The sequence below is a fragment of the Rattus norvegicus genome, chromosome X (assembly GCF_021556685.1).
Source record: "Rattus norvegicus strain SHRSP/BbbUtx chromosome X, alternate assembly SHRSP_T2T, whole genome shotgun sequence".
Classification (NCBI taxonomy): Eukaryota; Metazoa; Chordata; class Mammalia; order Rodentia; family Muridae; genus Rattus; species Rattus norvegicus.
In genome coordinates, this window is record NC_141554.1 from 18,746,480 (window position 1) to 18,766,610 (window position 20,131).

The 20,131-nt window shown below is 41.3% G+C and overlaps 1 protein-coding gene and 1 pseudogene across 1 annotated transcript in view; one reads left to right on the top strand and one right to left on the bottom strand.

The window, feature by feature from the left end:
• Tspan7 (tetraspanin 7) overlaps positions 1-20,131 on the bottom strand; it is a 97,232-nt gene that overhangs the window by 29,908 nt on the left and 47,193 nt on the right. The window lies entirely within an intron of this gene.
• The window catches only part of LOC103690795 (elongation factor 1-gamma pseudogene), a 36,560-nt pseudogene continuing 22,224 nt past the window's right edge, over positions 5,796-20,131 (top strand).

The window sequence follows — 20,131 nt, forward strand, 5'->3', positions numbered from 1 at the left end:
ATAGACAAAAAAGAATTTCTATAAAAGTCAGAGTGGTTTATGTGTTAATGGTGTAGGCTCTTCCTCTTAATCCAAGTACAGGAATCATTTACATAGCTTAACTTAGGCAGTGCAACCAGCAAAAGCCACTTTCAGAAATATATTTGAGCACATCAGAAAGAATGTGCTGTTTTTTAAATGGATACCCTTCCTGAGTAGCATAGCAAGTATATTTGTAGGTAGCGAGGAGTTCTCTCAGCTATGCTGTAGGCCTCCTCCTGCACGGCTCTGTCCTCTCAGCAGCACAGATGGCTTTCAGGTTGAGTTAAAGAGGCTTGGGAGCCCGTTTCTCCCTAAGCAGAACACTAGGGAATGTGAGCACTGAGCACGGTGTGGAACTGGAAACAGAGAAAACAACCTGCTCTCCTGTGGCCACCAATACCCAGCAGCACAAAGACACAAACATTCCAGAAGTAACAGAAAGGCAGTGAAGCAGCACCAGCTCTCACTCTGGGTCTTACAAGCTGAGAGTTGAACCACACCTCAGGATCCCTTGGCCATATTGTAAAATTTGAAATTCAGAATCAGTTCACTCCATGGAAATGCGTATATTTAGAGCATCTACATCGTACAGTATGCCCTTGAACCTAGAAACCAGACCTTTTTTTTTTTTTGAAACCAGAGCTTTTAATTTCCGAATTTGTCCTTTTGGCAAGCACATCATGGCTCCAATCCACCTTGAATTGATTTAGAACTTTAGAGGTTTTTCCCAAACAAGGAACACACTTTTCCTAATGATATCCACCTCTGCTGTGTCCTTTAGAACATCTCCAGTTTTCACAGCTAACCATCCCTCCACATCTTTCCATTTGATTACACTGACACCCAGGAAGGCCCAAAACAATGCAGCATCATTGTAAGACCTCGGAGCTAACATACTATATATTTGAGCCATACATCCTCACAGTGTACTGAGCAAAGCCATTGCCACATCCCACCTGTCACACAATTTTGCAGCTTTTCCATTCATGGGTGAATATGGAAGACAAAAAGTAGTACAGCAGAAGCTCTGGGTCATTGCTTCTGCATTTATTTTGAGGTGACTTTCCTCAATGTTAACATTGGTTTTACAGCTTTGTTAGAAACCACACCAACTGTTACTAATGAAAAACCGAATCTGAAGTCTGTTCGAACAACAGAAGTGAGGAATTTTCCAGGCCAGTAACTCATTAGCAGGGGCTAGCAAGGAATATATCAGCTTAAATATAAGGAAGGCAGACACAAAACCAACCCTCATAGTCCTATTACTTCAAAGGACACATGTGCAAGCTAGCTCAGCGTTAGTATTTTCTATGACTGCTGAGTGGTTTAGCTAGATGTAACCTGCTGAACCACTCAGTAGGCACTGAGGTTTGGTAAACAGGAAATTTTAAATGGACCTGTGGCTTTACTAGTAGACTATGGACACAACTTGAGCATTTCGGAATATTACCACAGCTATGCCTACTACTAAGAATCTGTAACTTCATATTTAATTACTTCTTTAGCAAAGTCTTTATACAGTTAGGTATCTCAAGAGTTATGGATCCAATTAATCATGGTCACCATGAATGCTAAGCTTAGTCTTGAGATGTCCTAGCCATAGCTGTCTCACATGACAGCACATGCAAAGTCAACATGTGTACCCTTTAACCTAGGGGAATCACTGCAGAGAGAGTCATAGATAAACTGAAGACCTGCTCTTGTGACACACTTCTGCACCCCAAATACCACATAGACAGACCATGAAAAGTAGCCAATGTAAATGCTCTTTTATTTGTATATTTTGTTGTCTGACTCTGTAATTCTACAGTGTATGTCAGAGAAAGAGAGAGGGAGAGGGAGAGAGAAGGGAGCAGCATGGAATTGAGTAAGTGCAGATTTGGGGGAGATTTGGGAGAGGGGAGACAGGGATAAGAATATATTTTATATATTTTTCAATGAAAAAGAAAAAGGAGAACTTTTTCGACCTGAAAGAGGCCACTATCTCACAGTTTGTAATGGAAACTGAGCAAGCCATAGTAGCGTGAGGCTGGACAGTGGAGACAGTTCCCAGTGTGGAGATGAGGTGAGAGCTTCCTAGCGTACATGGAGAGGTCACGGAGTAAGGCACTTCTTCTTTCTTGGCTGCTATCTACTGCGTCCCTTTATCTGACCTTGGCCACGTCCTTGCTGTGATCTTAGCTAACATTGCTGATTCAACCTTCAATCTGTAAAACGAAGAGGCTATTTGCTCTGTGGGGGACATCATTGGGGGGCATCCTGAAGTTTACCCAAACTCAAAACTTGTACTTTAATAGGAACAGAAGGTAACATAAGAGGGACAAACAAAAGAAATGAAGCAGGGAGGGGATGAGAAAGGATGGGTTCTTCTTTATCCAGCATAGCATTGGAAAACATCTTGACCAGGGTCCTGCTTCTTCGAGGGATGTTCAGAAGTCAGCTGCTTCATGATTTTTCTTTTTGGTGTGTGTGTAAGGCTGATTTTCGACTCACCTCCTCAGTCACCTCTGGTAACATCACTTTGAAGGTAAAGATAAGAGAGAGTCTGGGCTCATCAAGGTCAAGGGAGCTGGCATTCCTTATGTCACATTTGAGTTGGTTCCTCAACTACAAACAAACATCAGCAAAGACAAACTTTCACTTGCAGGAGTCTACAGCCTCCCTTCAGAATGGCAGCAGGAAGGAATACTTATGGTACTTGTACTCAGAGCATCAGTCACACTATAGACAGATCTGAGCTCTACCACTGGAGGGTTATGCAGTAGTCTCCATAGTGAACAATTTACAAACAGATTTCCTCAGAGAAACACTAAGTCTATCTGTCACGAATCCTTCACATGTAACCTTAGGCAAAACCTTCCTCATTTAATGTATCCATTAAAAAGAACCTATGTATAACTCAGGAGCACCTGAATTATGAACATCCATTTAAAAGCTGGGCATGGGAGTGTGCATGTTTAACCTTAGTTCTGAAGGATGGAGACAGGCAGATTCTGTGGTTCAATGACAAGACAGTATAGCCAAAGCTATGAGCTCTACATTCAGTGTGAGACCCTGTCAAAAAGCAGAAGGTGGAGAAGGGATTAAAGACTAGTCTCTGGCATCCACATGTACCCACAAAGGCAAGTGTATTCCCACATGATACACAGGCACAACACACATACACACACACACACACGCACACACACACACACACACACACACACACACATATTCACTCAGAAAAAAAAATCCAGCTAACTACAACAATTCTCTAACCCAAGCCACTAGTCCACAGCAGATGATTTTAATAGACAGCTGAAGTTATTTTTCTATGTAGACTAGGGAGCTCCTTCTATGTACTAAACCATGAAAATAAAAGGGACCACGCCCATTTCCTGAAGTCCTTGCTTTAAATACATGTATTCTAGAGCGAAGCTGAAAATGACAAATACGCTTACAAACTTTTCTCAGTAGCCAGGAATTAATATAAAACCAATTTGTCTTAACTCAAGAATCCCTTAGATCTGCCTTATAACATGCAAAATGGCCATAATTTCCTCTGTTCTTGATGATTTAGCAGCAGCCTAGTCCAGACAATTAAGGAAGGTTCCACATAATTGACACTTTGATGATCAAGATCTAGACCAATGGTAAAATCAAACTGCGAGGCAAAGGAGACAGTTTGGTCTTTCAGGCTTCACTGTGAACCACATAAGAACTAAGGTTTATCTGAATATGTTGACATGAGTCCGTGATCCAAGCATTCAGGAAGCTAAGGCAGTGAGATCACTATGTGTTTTGGATCAGCCTGTCATACTAGGCAATGCCAGGCCAGCCTAGGCTATAGTGTGTGAGATGCTGGCTTAGAAAAAACAAAAACAAAAAAGAAATAAGGTTTATATTGTATACACATGTACTTAATGGTTTCTTAAACCCACACTTAGCTTCACTATGAGCATGTATACATTTTCTATTTCAATTTTTAATGGTTGTTTGTGGATCACTTGAACCATCTCAGTTTCCCTCTGTCTGATAAACCTTCTTATGTTAGCGTTTGGGTTTGTACCTGTATTTCCAGAGGCAAAGAAAGTAAATCAATATAAGTTCAATTAAGAGAAAGCAAAGAGTGGCTGGAGAGATGGTTCAGCAGTTAAGAGCACTGACTGTTCTTGCAGAGGACCAGAGTTCAAATCCCAGCATCCACATGGTATCTCGCAACCATCTGTAATGGGATCTGATGCCCTCTTCTGGTGTGTCTGAAGACAGCTACAGTGTACTCATACATACAAATATTAAAGCACTAGGGAGGCTGAAGAAGGTAGATTCCAAAATCCAAGCTAGTCAGAGAAACATAAAGAGATCCTGGGCTACTTCAAAAGAGGCTATTTCAAATGAAAAAGGAAACGATGGAAGAAAGATGAAAGGCTGTGACATTTTCACTTATTGGAAAGTTAATGAAGAAGGTAGAGTTTACGGTTGCTCTTGGTTCTTTCCCCTTCACATACTTGATCATCCTTCTACAGTAGGAAAAGCAAATTCTCACCAGCACCGTTCGATAAATATGTGGTAGGTACTGGGGCTTCTCTAGTGATTCCTAGTCTGCTTTAAGAGCTAGACAACCCTCTTGGGTCTGGGGCAAACCATTACCTCAGGACAGACTGGTAGCATATTATAACACTGACACATTCTTTGCTACAGAATAAGCAAAATTATCACTTTTCATCACTCAAGTGCCACATATGGGAAACCCAAGTATATGCCGGTTGTGGTGGCGCACGCCGGTAGGGTTTGCTGAAGGAGACCCAAGTATATTTTAGACACTTCACCACACACACTATCAATGGGAACTTATTGTGTTGCTGGCCACCTGGGTTGCATAGCACTGCAGTCCAGGGAAAATAAAGTCTTTGCAAGTAGGAGAAAACTGTTGGCAGCCACCCATGCTGGCAAACTGCTGTGTGCATATGCACACAGAAAGATTTCCTATCAGCAGGGGCTTCCTGTCTCCTGAGGAAAGATGCTGTGTTTTCAGAGGCGGCAGGAGACTTCAGCATCCTCACCAATCACTAAGTAACATATGAAGGAAGAAAGGCCCTATGGATCTGGCTCCCTTCTGGGAATGTGGTATTGAACTGTAGCAACAGCTGGCAGGGTATGTCTAAGTGTCAGACCAAGGACATCAAATTATCTATCACTTAGAATAGACCAGCCTTAAGCATATAAACCAGACACAAACTGGAAGAAGTCTTAAAAGGAAGCAAACATTGCCAGGGGTCACAAGATTAAAGTGACTTTTCAGTCACTGTATTCAAAAGAGTACATAAGTCACATGAAATTGAAACAACACTTCTGGAATTTTACAGGAAGAAGATTGGCCCATCAGAACACCCAAAGGCCAGTTTTCAAGATGCCAAAATGCAGCAGTAAGCTGAAATCCTAGCCAGACACAGGAGCTTCCAGTGTAGCAGGGTAAGGAAACACCTTCCAGAAAGTCAGGAGAAAACAATGAGCCTGGATTATTAAGGTGCCATTTCTTAAAGCCACAGGATTTGTAGTATCTTGGCTATCTGCCCTGCATCTTTTCAACAGGACTATAGTTCTAATGGAAAAGCCCAGGGGGGTGGGGGTGGGGCAAATGCTTGCCAATTCACTGACCCTGAGTCTGTGACCTACTTACATTTCCATAAAGAAAGGAAGGGGAAAAAGGACAGAATGACAGTCAACCCGAATTACTGAGCATAAGTAAATTTATTGATGCTGCTATTAGGGCATTTAAAAAGTACTGTCTAAACATGAATAACAAAATCCTTTGCCTGAAAGGAGATGGTTGCAACGAACTTTACAGTGTGGGCTTCATAAAAGGAGGCCTGCATTGCATCTCTGAAATTCCTAATGCAGAGTCCATGATGACCAAAGGAGCCCACATGGCTGCCGTAATAGTTGTACAGACAGAGCTGCAGTACAGTCTCACTGTACAGCTGGCTGGTGTGGAAACTAGGGCAACTGGCCTATTCTCTGTCTCAGTGTCCTCATCTATTAAATGATGATAGCATTACTGCAATTACCGTGACTCACATAGCTGTATTGACAACTAAATGAGGCTCGCACTCCATGGTAAATATTCAGGTACTTTGAGGCATATAGTAAACATTAGAAAGATAGTGTTATCATTATTCCTTTAGATAATTATAAAGTGAGCTTTATTTTCATCAATCAAGAGATATTTCATTTATTTCTGGAAACAAAATAGCATCAGTATTCATCAATAGGGATAGGGAAGAGTGTCTATTTCTTAAGAAATGTCACCTAGTGTCTTCCTCAGCTTCCTTAGGAAATGAAACTATAACAGAAGGTCCCATATGGCACCGCCTCTGTCCCCCAAAGTCTTACCAGTACTTCACAGAAAAACAATTTCTTAATACTTTCTTCCCTTGGAGTTTCCCTGGCCTCTTCTAGAATCCTTTGCTTCTAAGCTAACGTGGACAATGCAAACACGATCATGGCGTGTTTTGTTTAGAATATATCTAAAACCAGTTTCAGAATGGATTAGCTGGCCTTTCTTGTGCCTAAACTTCAGAATTCCACTTGAAGATGTAATCTATTTCTCTGAAGGGAAGTCATAAGTCACAGATGTGCCCTCCAATACACAGCTGTGTAAGGACAAGGACAGGAAGGACAATCTGAAGCAGTAGCACTCAAGGTCACTGCCTGAAGTTCAGCATGAATTCAGAAGCAGACCTTTGGCCTCTTCCTGGAGTGTCCCATCCTGCTTTCCTGTTGCTTTTGCTCTAGATGAATGTCCCCACTTTACGCTTTGCAGGGAGCTCATTTCCTGGTTCCCACTTGGCCATGGCTTACCAGTCTTGGCACTCAAGCAGCAGTTTAGGATTGTCAGTTTGATGAGGTTCAAGTGCTGGTTTTTGTACCTCTGAATCTCTATGCTCGTGTTCATAGATGCTGGCAAAGAATTCTTTAAGAGAAAACCACCGGGTGCTACAGTGAACTGGGTCAAAGTGAGGTTCCTCACAAGAAGGAAAAAAATGGGCTGATCAAAGCACAAAATGTACATGTATGGGAATATCACAGTGAAGTCCACTAATTGGCAAAATTAATACGTTAATTGTAATAAAATACTCACTAAAATAATACAATAAGAAAACGACATTAGTAGATTAGTACAGACTGAGGAACAGAGTATAAGTGGTGGTAAGCAGGGGTCTGAGAGAAGTCTCAACAGTTAAAAGCTCTGTTCTTGCAGCAGATACCTGGGCTCAGTTTCCAGCACCCATATGGCTGCTAACCATCATCTGTACTTCCGGTTCCAGAAGATCCAGTGCCCTCTTCTGCATGCATATGGAGAACAAGCACATATGCATGAAAAATACCCACGCACATAAAATAAATATACATAAATATTTTTAAAAATTAATATTATCTATAACTATTAAAATATTCCCATTATGATATACGTTATCCAAACTGAGGAAACCCTTAAAATTTTAATAGGCAAATACAATTTCAGAAGTCATAAATTTCATAACCCAATGAAAAGTTCTTGGTAATATAGCCAAAACATCAAGAATTTCAATTCTGTAACAAGTAAAGGTCAAAGACAGTGCCACTTTGTGAATGTCTGCATTGAAGGAAACGGTAATGATTCAGTTACCATGTTAAGCTTCCCTGAAGAAGTAGCTATCACTATGCCAGTCAACACTGTAATATCAACATGGCATTTGGAAATAACAAGAATTTTACTGAGAGAATTAGATATATCATCCAAACTTCTATATAATACAACCTGTGTGAGAGTGTTGGTTTTGTGGTCCTTTCTCATTTTTATTAGTGCTTATAACTCTTTTCGGATCTTTAAAGGCCAAATTCAGGCACTGCATACCTTTCTAAGACCTTTCTAAGACCTTGTCAAAATTTGGGGGCACAATGACTACTACATGGTTATTGAATAGTAAGTCCCTAAACACTGATATAAACATTTCCCCCAACAAATACTTTAATGTCACTTATCTACAACTTCTTGAAACGCTCTAAAGGTTTATGCTCTAAGTGTGAATAGACACATTGTGCTTTGTTCTGCTCTGCAAGACTGAGACTGAAAAGACTGCCACATCAAGACACATGTAAGAAAAGGCTTCAGGAAAGAAATCTGTGACATTCTTCCTCAAGACGACTAATGATGGTGTGCTCCCGATAGCTGGAGGTTGGATGCTAGGAACTGGCAAAGGCGACTTCCACAGGTAAGAAGTAGACAAGGTAGCCTTGGCTAGCACTCTATGGCTACGGGTCATGCTTAAGCTTACAGTCTTAAAGATCTCCTTTCTTACTCTTTTCCAGTCATTAGTTTTGATCATATTCTTGAGTACTACAACAGCACGTACAGCCTTGAACACAAGCCTTACAGGGTTCCCTCCCTGCCGACAGCCACTCTGTAGATCCTTAGGTGGGTTGCACTTGGTAGAGATATGTCCCTGTTGTTGTAATGAGAGTAAATGACAGATGATGGCATTCAATCCTGAACTGAAACAAACTTCTTCAATTTCTCCCCAAATACATGAAATGTGACAAGGCTAGTGTCTTCAAATCCTCCTCTTTGGCCGCCACCAGGCAGGTAAAAGTGAAATCCTGAAGGTGGAATGTTTCAACAGACTTAGTGGTTGTAATTAACTCTGTTTCTTCTTAACACAATTCTCTCCCCCCCCCCGGCTCATATCTCAACAAAGTTATTGCTTAGAAATAATTTATTTTGAAAGAGTCAACTAGACATGGCTTGTTGGAGCTGTTAAATAGAGAAGGTGAATTTTAGACAAAGTGAACAAAACATGCACTGACCAAGAGTCCTATAGCTCACTGCAGATTTGTTTTACCATCACTGCAACAATATACACAATGCTGCTTAACGGTCTGGGGCAGCTTTAGCATTCAGTGCTCTTGAACCTTCAAAAACATTAGTACAATTAGAAGATGAATAGTTTACACTGATTAATGAAGTTCTAAATTTAGAACCAATCCCCTAAAGGATGTCCTCTATATAACGCATCATCACCATACTTTACTATGGGGCAGGCCATAAGAGCTAGTAACACAAATAGATTTGTGTGTGTGTGTGTGTGTGTGTGTGTGTGTGTGTGTGTGTGTGCGTGCGTGTGTTATGAAAGCAAAAGGGTGACTATTTAGGAAGGAGAAGAGGCATTGGGGGGTCAAGAAAGGCTACAAGGAGATATATCTGATCAAAGAACATGATATTTACATATCATGCATGCTACACAGAAGTCCATTTTTTTCTACAGTGAATTTGTGCTAATAGAAAACGATAGAGAAATAAAACCACAATTTAGATAGCTGACAAGCAAACAAGTGTCAAGTGGAAAGATGTGTACTTCAAGTTTGATTGAATAAAAAAGATTAGTGCAATATATTTAAAACCAGTTCATCGTTTACAAATTATATCCATAATTAATTGATCATTTACTATCTAATGTAAGAAGAAAAGCATCTGTTCTTCCTCTTTTCCCAAAAGAAGTTTCTGAGTGGGTAGGACCAGCAAAAAGGCGAGGGTTTGAGATCATTCCTGTTCTTGGTGCTCTATGTCCGCTCTCCCTAGGCACAGGGTGACATCAGCTCTATTCATTTGTCATCACAGATGGGACAGGGCTGTGCCATTTTGTGACTCTGTCACAGGAGTCTTCTCTAGGTATTTCAGATATAAAAGGAGATCATCTGGAAAGCCCTTTGGGTATTAGTGGTGCACACCTGTAATCCCACTCAGCACTAGGGAACCTAGGGAATTTGAAGACAGCCTGGGCTACATGAGATGCCTAGTCTCAAACAAATAGAAAAGAAACAAAAAAAACCAAACCATAAACATACAAACAAACAAACAAAAAGAGAAATTGCTAAATGTGGAAGGGATAAGAGGAAGAGGATGGAAAGAGCATGCTAGCTCTGTAAATCACCTAATGGCATACAGTAAATTAAACATAATCATAGCAGGGGATAGCAAAGTAACTCGATATAGATATTTGGTCCTCATTTGTATGCTCTCATTTTATGATATTATCGCAAGAATGCTATACTTTCCAAGAGTAATCACTGCCAGACGAAATTAGCCCAACATTGAATCTAGATAGAGAGATAAATTCAATCATACTATGGGAGGTTTACATTTAAATTTCAAAATGGAAAGCCTTCAAATTATTCATTGTTAACAGAAGTCGCCATAGTCCTTATACTGTAAGTATGTGGCTTGTTGATTTTCAGAAAGCATTAATAGAAAGATAATTACTAAAAGAGGCACCATCTACTTTCAACAATTACATATTTGATAGTAATTCAAAAGACAAGCCATCAAGTTAACGGCATATGACAGCACTTTTTAGCTTACATGAAGCATACAATCATTTCCTAAAAATATATCTTAATATAAACTAAAATCATAAATTAGCATTATCTCTATTATTGGTTCCCATTCCCCTTAACAACACTCTGATGAAAATTCTTCTGAAACTGTCCCTATTCAAGCATCACCACAAGAGTCCTAAACCTTCCGTAGTAAAAGATAGTAAGTTAGAAGCCAACTTTCTAGTCACACACAGCTAACAGCCCCGCCCAGAGATGATGCAAAGGAGCCAGTGGTGTTGAAGAAGTAACTAGTCCCCAAAGTTGACAGGCATGGCTCTGAAGGCATCTCTACCATTAGAGAGCAGCATATACTAAATTGAACAGGCCTCCAATGAAACAAGTCTGGAGAAGATAGATGTCACAAGAGGTCACAACTATCTGGAAGTCCTATATACTCCTATTTATTTATTTGGTGGTAGCCATCCTCAAGTTGCTAGAGGGCCTCAAGTCAAAGTGGCATTCAATTGAATCGAACAAGCGCTAATGCACTTAGGCCCTTTGTCCCCCACTATCATCTCCGGCCTACCTCCTTCAAGAGCCACTGATGTACTGAGCCTTTAATCATGCTGATGCATCTACACGAGTGTTCTGCCTCATTACAGCTGGCCTTGAATTCTCAGCCTAGCTTTTTTACATCAAGAAACACTTTCAGATCAATATGTCGTATATTTTCTCAGGTGGAATTTAGATTTTAAAAAATGACATGAAAGCAAAGAGGGGAGGAAGGGGACCAGCAGGACTGCGAAGAGCTAGAGCAATGGGAGGGTTGGGGGAAGTGCTAAGAGCAAACGAAAAGAACACAGATGCAGGCCTGTGCCATAATCAAACCCATTATTTTGCATGCTACTAAAATGTTAATGAGAAAGAAAACTTTTTAATAGAGATAGCACTAGTTCGCTCTCCCTTTTTTTTCTCCAAAGCTATTCAAAAAGCAACGTGGTGCCAAAAGGTGAACAGGGAGATAGATAGATGTTCACAGATGTAGTTTAAGGGCTTCAGGTGCATATCCCAAATTTAATCAAGATGCTGCTGCTCACAACAGCAAAAAAATATGAGAAAACAATACCACGACACTGCACAAGAACTATGGGAAAGGCTCTCCATGCTGTTTCGTAAAAAAAAAAATTGTTTTTTGAGAGAGAGAGAGAGAGAGAGAGGGGGGGGGGGAGGGGGAGGGAGGGGGAGAGAGAGAGAGAGAGAGAGAGAGAGAGAATGAATATATCTCTCACTCTGTGGATCAGACTGGACTTGAAGCGAAAATTCCTGTCCCTGCCTCCCAAGAGATAGGATTACAGATGCATGCCACTGCTCCTGACATGCCGAGCTTCTCAGATTCACAGAATGCTACTGACCAGACCATTTGCCACAGTCAAATGTGACAGAGAAGCTAAGAACTAACTCCTCCCAGGATACTCCAGTGTCTCAGAAGGGCTGAGATCATTGTGCCATCTCATGGACCACTACAGTAAGCAGTGCCGCCTGCCCTGATTCTCATAAATCCTATTCTAGACGCCAATGCTCAATGACAGATATACTTCCTTAAACATACAAGTAGCACATAGGTTGGCTATACTTTGAATTTCCGAGATTGTTTGCCAGATTTCTATGATATGTTCATATTCAAGTGGAGCTGTAAATGGGTTGGCTTGTAGTCAAAATATAAAACTTCCCAGTAGGAATCCACATTATGAATTTGAGGCCATTACTAAGTTGCATATTTATTTCTAAAATAAATGGCAGAAATTTCACTTTAAAGATACCAGTTTTGGGGTTGGGGATTTAGCTCAGTGGTAGAGCGCTTGCCTAGCAAGCACAAGGCCCTGGGTTCGGTCCCCAGCTCTGAAAAAAAGAACCAAAAAAAAAAAGATACCATTTTTTTCTACACATGCCATATGTCAGTTATAGAAAGCAGATCTAAACACACCCAGCTAATTCATGGAGTTCCGCTTAAAGATGATGTCATCAAACCTCAAAAAACAAATGTTTAGTAATCATGAAGGAGAAGCAAGTCAATAACTTGATAAATACCAATGTTTGAAGTAATTCAGTTTTCCAAACCCACCAAGGAATGGTCGAGCAATTGGAGACATTAAAACCATAATGGCAGCTGGCTGGCCAGCAGCCGAATAGAAAACAAGTAGCTTAAGCATCCAGCTAAAAGACTGACCTGCGACGAGTCACAGAAGACTAGGGCAACAGCACAAGCGTGCATGTGAAATTTTTATTAAGCCAGTTAAGCAAATTATATGACATTCATTGGTGAACCTTCAGGGGTAGCTATCATGCACCAATCCACAAAACACATAGGAAAAGTATCTTTCCCTGTTGAGCAACAGAGGATAGAAGATAATACTAAACCTCCAGAACAGCCAGCATAAGTGTACCCAAGGTAAAAAACCCATATTTGGTACAACACTTCATTGTCACAAGCCGGTCCCTGTTCAGAGACAGAACTGTGATGACTCCAATAGTCAGTCACCTGAACATCTGGCTCAGCGTCCAGTTACCAACACAGCCCTCATACGCCCTGGTGAACAGTGGGATGAGGGATCCAAAAAGCACTTAATGTTAATGCCAACAGATCCCTGTTAATGGACAAGATTCAGCATTAAAAGCCCTGCATCTGAAAGATGTGTCTAGACAGCAAAGAAGTTGTCCTCGAGCCATGGGAAGCTGGAAAGCCAGCCTAACACAACATTCTGGCAGTTAGATTTATTTGTTATCCATGTTCAAGTCCAGAGCAGGTCCTCTGAAGAAAACGGAGTCCTCTGAGCCCAAGGCTGTGTAGAGAGCATTGCCCCTAGAGGACATAGGTGTTACTACAGGTTTGGAGTCAATGTTCCTCTGTATGTTATGAACAGAAGTTGGAGTGTGTCCCTCAAAAGTTCATGCAATTGCAAACCAATGTGATAATTTTGCAAAATAAGAGATCTTTAAGAGGTGGGGCCTTACAAGAAGGTGATTTGGTTCTGCGGCTATCACTTTCAGATGGTATAAATGTGGTCCTCATAGCCAGGTTAGTCCCAGGAGAGTGAATTCCTATGAAAGAGTTCCTGGTCCCTCTCCAGTGTCTTCCTTCTTCTCTCCTTGTATGAAGTCTTCCCTATGTACACCACTCTCACCTATACATACTCCTGCTATGGTGCCATTGGCCATTCTGTGTCAGAGACATAAGTGCCTCACCAGAGGGCAAGAAGCTCAGGCCTTTTATCCTCCCAAACTATTAACCAAATAAACCTTTATTCTGGAAAAAAAAGCCAAACAACTCAACCTCAAATATTTCCGTTAAAGTCAAACAGAGTAGACTAATACAGAGTCAATACTCAATTTGGTGGCCTAAAAATAAGAATTTGTTTTCAAGCGACTTGTGGCTTGGTATTTGTAGGCGTTTGATACTCCAGAGAGAAATTGGTAGTAACTTGGCCACAACATTCTTTAAAGTAGCTCTGCTTGTCTTGGCTGGACTTACATACCTGGATGTTAGCCAGTTGTCAGTGGATCTATCTGGGAAAAGATGAAGAGGTATGTTCTACTCCTGGCATTAAGTTCATGATTTGCAAAATTATTACCTCACTGTAACCCAACAATTTGGAAAAATGTCAAAATCCCTCTTTACTATGTAACAACAAAGGCAAAGAGTGTGAGTAGATCCAATGCTTTGCTAAGAGGGCTCAGGTAGCCCATCCCTATCAATCACAATGACTATGGAAACCTGGTCAAATAGCATAGCTGCTTCATTTACACATTGCTGCTCATTCATTGGTGGGAACGTTTCTAGTTAGAGTTCTCACCTTGACTCCTTATCCCCTTTCCCATTGTGAAGCAGACAGAAAAATGGACTAAATTCTCTACCCTGCCTAACATTACCACCCTTTGTCATGCAACAATATTATTTACTCGTGGCTTAGCTACAATTTTGGACAACAGGCTATTAGCAAATGTAACCCAAGCAGAGATTTGAAAGGAATTGAGCAGTTGAACTTGTTCTTCACCTCGCCCTCCATCTTCACTCTGATAAGGCCATGTCCAGACAAGTCCACGGGTCCCAGGAGGTAGGGGAGATCCACACAGTACATTCACGTACCTCCAGCCCAAGACAGTAGAAATCCGCTGACAGCTAGTTGACTCCCGGGCATGTGATCAGGTCCAGCCAAAACACATCACCACAGCCACTTAAGTGACTCCCGTTTACCCCCAAAATTGACAGGATAAACATGCAACAAACACTGTTGTGTACCTCCGAGGTTCGACGGTTTCTTGGTATGCAAAATTAATCCAGCAAGGAATCCTGGTACATACTGAAACCCACTCCCAAAGCTGTTTCTAGTAAATCGGTTCCTTTGTTGAGGAATATCTCCTGTCTTCTGAACGTGCCACCCACTTCTTGTCTCTGGGTAGAACACAGTTCTCCTCAGAGACTACTTCATGTTCTGTGCCATTTCTCTAACCCTCAGCACAGTCATTGCCATCAAACACAGCTTCTCTTTCATGTACCAGCGCAACTTCCAGACCACTGCCCTTCCAGTCCCCAACAGCCAGCCTTCTTGCCTGGTGCTCAGACCATCTGTCTATACCGTCTATCACAGCCCTTTTCTATTAGCTTCAACTAACAGTCCCTTTATGGCTTTGCAAGTACTGACAGCTTGTTAATTGTTGTGCACTTCCCTCTAATATCCTATCATTCAAGTAACTTCTGCCTTTTTGCACCCATTCCAAAGTACCCCCAAATGGCAATGATCTTTACCTCCACTCCACACCTGGCAGCTATTCCTATATCCATAGCATTTGTTAGCACCTAGAAATAAATGACTTCTGGGAATCAATTACAAATCACACTTTCTGCCCATTGCCCACCTCCTTTGGTCCATTTCTCATTTCTTCAGTGCCACTATATTTATTGATTGGTCAGTCAATCATTTAGTCATCACCTGCCACTTACTGGCGTCATACAAAGCAATGGAGAAATAGCATCGAGCAAGAACATCTTTGCAGTGACGAAGTCCCATGAATCTCATCTTCAGTAGACTAGATCATGGACACTGGGCACTAACTACCACCTCCTTTGTGACTCTTTTTTCACTGCATACTTATGAGGACAGTATTGTAGAAAATCTTTACCACTGATTCCACATTAGCATCACCTGAGGAGCTCCTGGTGCCTGGGCGCATCCAAAGACAATAAAATCGGACTCTTTAGTTGCGAGCCCTAGGCATAGCACCTCTAGTGGCAAAAGTGCATCCATCATAGATAATCTTACAATAAAGTCCCTTCAATTTGATGTTTGCCTTTTAAATTTAAGTGAGCAACATGCAGAAAAGTCAAATGTGGGTACTTATGGGTTAGACTAGGTGATCCTTCCTGAATCTTTAGTTTCTTCTTGATCCTTTTGGAACTACTTCTAGGTAATACTGGGCTTAGGAAACATCAATAACTGAATCCTATTCTAGGTGACCTATAAGATTACTAAGCACTAAAAAGACCCTGCACAGAGAAGTCAAGATTGATTGCCTCCCTCAAAGCAGAGACACCTCTCAAATGTTAACAGGAGAACTTGATGACCTAAGAGTAAGTGGAGTAATTTGCTCCGGACTCAAAGGCCTTACAGCCAATATGGCAGCATGTTTTCCAATAGGTTGGCTTGATTAAACTCTATGATTCAGTGTTTTAATAATAGAATTTTGTGGGCTGGAGGTTATAGCTTACCAGGTAGAAAGAGAAATGCTGAAAAGAAAATTATAGCCATACATCACAGGTTTTCTCTCTTGCTTGGAATCACCCTGGGATATCCTCTCTTTATAAAGGAGAAATCTTGCGGGGGCGGGGGTGGGGGCGCTGGATCTAGAAACACAAGCCTTCCACATTATCACAGAGGTCTTTTCTGCGAGAAGAAGAATCCATGTAATTTGGCTCTATGGCATTGGGTCTGTTCCCTTGTCCTTAAAAATCCAAGGGGTAGGTTGGACTTAGATTGTGTTTCGGTTCTACCACATCTCTTCTTGGCATGGAGGGTGAGAGTAGAGCAAGAAGAAGGACACAACACACAATTTCAGGGGGAAAGAGGTGGGGTCTAAGGACGGGCACAGCTGTAAGGAGAACTAGGCTTGGTTTAGTCTTGAGAGGAAAAGATTATTTGAGTTTAGGAAGCCAGTGAGCTTCAAATATCAAAGCAGAGAAAGAGTGGGCTAAAAGCCTCAATATCAAGAGAGAGAGAGAGAGTCAGTTTTGAAGATTGAGATGATATTTAAAATCATAAAAGTCTATGAGGTCATCAAGGAGCCGAGGCCCGGGGCCTGACCCAATGTAAGAAATTAGGGCAAAGGGCAAGAGCTGGCAAAGGAGGCTAGAATATAAAATAGCACATGATGTAAGAAGAAAACTAAATGAGCAGAGTACTCTGGAAGATCAGAAAGAGAAAGCTCCAGAATATAGGGGAACACATTCTGCATCTTCTTCTGGCTTCTCCGGAGGAATGGGACCTCTGGTCGTAGCAGGAAATAACATTAGAATCCGCATTATTATAATAAACACCTTGTCCCAAACGAAATGGCCTGTTGCTGGGAGAGCTCATGAAGAAGAGTAAATAAACCTGACAGTGCCCACACATCACCTACAACTCTACAGACTGTTGAAAAGATGGACTAGCATTAGGTTCGTCTGACCTTAAATCTTTGATGCTGTCTCCCACTCCCTGAGTTGTTATACAACTGATGAAAAAAATCAGCTTTTTAGTCTCTATAAGCAAGAAAATCTCAAACACAGAAAGAGGCATACAACTAAAATCGGTCCTTCTTTTTTGTTTGAGAGATAGAATTTCAGCCTGATCCAGTGTTCTCCCTACCTCAGTCTCTTGGGTACTGTAATTACGAGTGTGGGCCATCATGGTGGGCCACAAGAAATATTTGCATCCTGTTTCTCAGATCATACTAATGATATGGCCAATATCAGGGAAAGGGGGAAATAAGCCTCAACTGAGCAAGCTAGGAGAATGAAAATTAATGATGGACATGAGATCTAGCATGGTTTCCTTTGTCTTTTATGGTTATACTTTATTCTCTGTTGAGGCAACAGAGAGCTAACCTGATAATCAAGTCACTCTAAGCAGGGCCCAGTAATGATCAAGATAGCACATGCTAGTCAGTCAGGCTCCTTATCAAAGGCATGGGAACTTACCTGAAGCCAAGAAATTCAGTTCTTCTGAGCTTTTTCAAGTCTAGACAAACTAAAGAATATTATATTTCATAACTAAACATCAACAGTTTCAAGTTATCATAAAGAACTAAGTTCCATGCCAATCATTTGCTTGGCCAAGATCTGGAAACCTGAAAATTTTTGGATTCATTTCAGGGCTCCAGAATTAATGTATGTACCACACTGAAGCCGTTCTTCTTGGTTTAATAAGTTAATTTAGATGACAGACTATCAGAAGACACAAGGTGTGTTGTAAATGAAAAAGTCACTTATCTCTTCAGTGACTATATCTGTTCTTAGAGTCAGCCTCACTGATATTAATCACGCCAGTAAAGCCGAGTGAGGGGGCTCACCTCAGCGGCCATCAGTCTGCCTGCTATGCTTCTGACAGGCAAAGCGATACAGAGACTACTCTGTCTTTGATTAAGCTTTGCTTTTAATTCACTTATTTCCAAAAGATCATAAAGAAGTGCCACATAACATTTAAAAGATAAATGGAGAAGGATAATGAAGAGAATCTGCCTTCCACTCAATGCCCCACATTGTCACTATTCCCTGGGGTTAAACTCCAACACTAATTTAATGTTCAGATGAGAATTCCTCTGGCCCTCCCCCCTCTTCCTTTAGTTGTAGACTTATTACAATGTTTTTTAATCATTTCTCTAGCAGCATTTTTGTTATTTGTTATTTTAAGATACTTCATTAAAAAGTTTTGGTTTCACTCCGCTCTGTGCAGGCAACTCATGGACACGAAACTAAGAATGTCAATGCTATGGAAGTCACAGAGCCATTCAGATTCTCAGTCTAAATTAGGAACCAAGGGTTACGAATAGGAAATGTCAACATGAGTCCCTGAAAACAGGTTCTTGTCTTGCATGAAACTCTGAGCTCTCTTATGGGTTCGCAGCCACAGTTCTAAAAAGCTGCAGAAAATGATTGTTTCAAAGATAAGAAGTCCTCTCGTGAAGTGCTCAGTGAGCGACTGAAGGGCGAGCCTGGGCCTTGGCTAATTAATACTGATGAGTACCCTATATCGGGGACAGATTCTGTCATAACAAGGTAAGAACAGACTGCCTGCGCAAAAAGAATATAGCACACTTACTGTGCTCTTTTAGGAAACACCAAATGCCGAAAACAGGCTGAACCCAGCAAGGGGGCAACATTCCAAATCCCAGCAGGCCAGGTTGGATTCCAGTGTCCATTCTGGTACCCCAAGTGTGCAGGCAGCTGCTATGACTTCTGCTTTCTCTACACTTCACTAAGCAAGAGGCTTGAGACAAGACAGTGGCTGATGAACAGCCTTATCCTTTTAGGATTGGCTAAGATCTCAGGATGAATAGCGACTTAGCATTCCCTGGACATTTAGCAGGTCCTAGGATTACATGTCATAGAGAACATGCACTCGGGATGGAATCCTTAGCGAGATCCATGTGCAGAGGAATCACACTCAACAGCTGCTTCAAAGATCTACAAGAACATAACTTTATTCTGGATTGTCAAGTTAAAGAGTTTCAGCTTCCCTGACATATTTACTCATGTCTCTATTATCTAAACTGTTTACAAATTCCTGCTTGCTCCTATCCTAGCCTGTCCAACATGACAGTCCTGCTCAGAGGTAGCCTGCTTCTCCCCATCTCTGCTCCTTCTCCTTCATATAACGGCACCAAGAACTTTCCAAGTTCAGTTTCTCTCCAGTGTGAATATCTTTTCTTTCGTCCATGTAAAATAACAATTAGTACAAGTTGTGTCTTCCATATCTTTGATCGCCATCTTTGATATGTGCAGAAAGATAAAAGGATGAGAGTTTCCCCAATACCCGATCTTGCTCTGTCTCCATCACACCCTACAAGAAGGAGGAAGAGAAGGTTGAAAGGAAGGGAGCGAGGGAGGGAGAGAGGGGGAGCAAACCATTTGTGATCGATTTAGTCAGACGGAAGGGTGAGCTTTAAATGCAAGAGTCAGACTAAATCAGAGGAGAGGCTTGCAAGCCCCAAAGGAGGGAGAGAAGCCCACAAGGGAGATGTACACACTGCTGCTCCAAGTGTGGCGTGGAGCTACCCTGCCTCCCAAAAGCTTGATTTCTCTCTGTGTTAAAATTTTGCAAAGAAGCAGTCTTCAGGTTGTCTAAACCACTGACTTTAGAGGAAATTTGCGCACTGTCTATATAGAACACACCCGTCCATGTTTTCAAGTTCTAAGCCCTCCTTGCCTGTGAGATATTTTTGTATCTTTATGAGTTACAGGCCGTTGACAGATATAACACCTGCCATGTTCCCCCTGCAAGGGGCAATATTACTTTTGCCCTTCTTTGCAGTTCAGTTCGGTTACTCAATGTAAATATGTACATTCGGACTGTCAGCCAGGTTTCCACACACGAATACAATAAAAAGTTTTAACTCAAGCTCAATTTTATCTGTATGAAAGTAATGACTGTGCTTTTTTATAAATATTATCACTGAACAGGGACAAGTCCGGGAAACTCTATTTTTAAAAGGTGATTCTTCAGCAATACAAAGTGGGGACGCC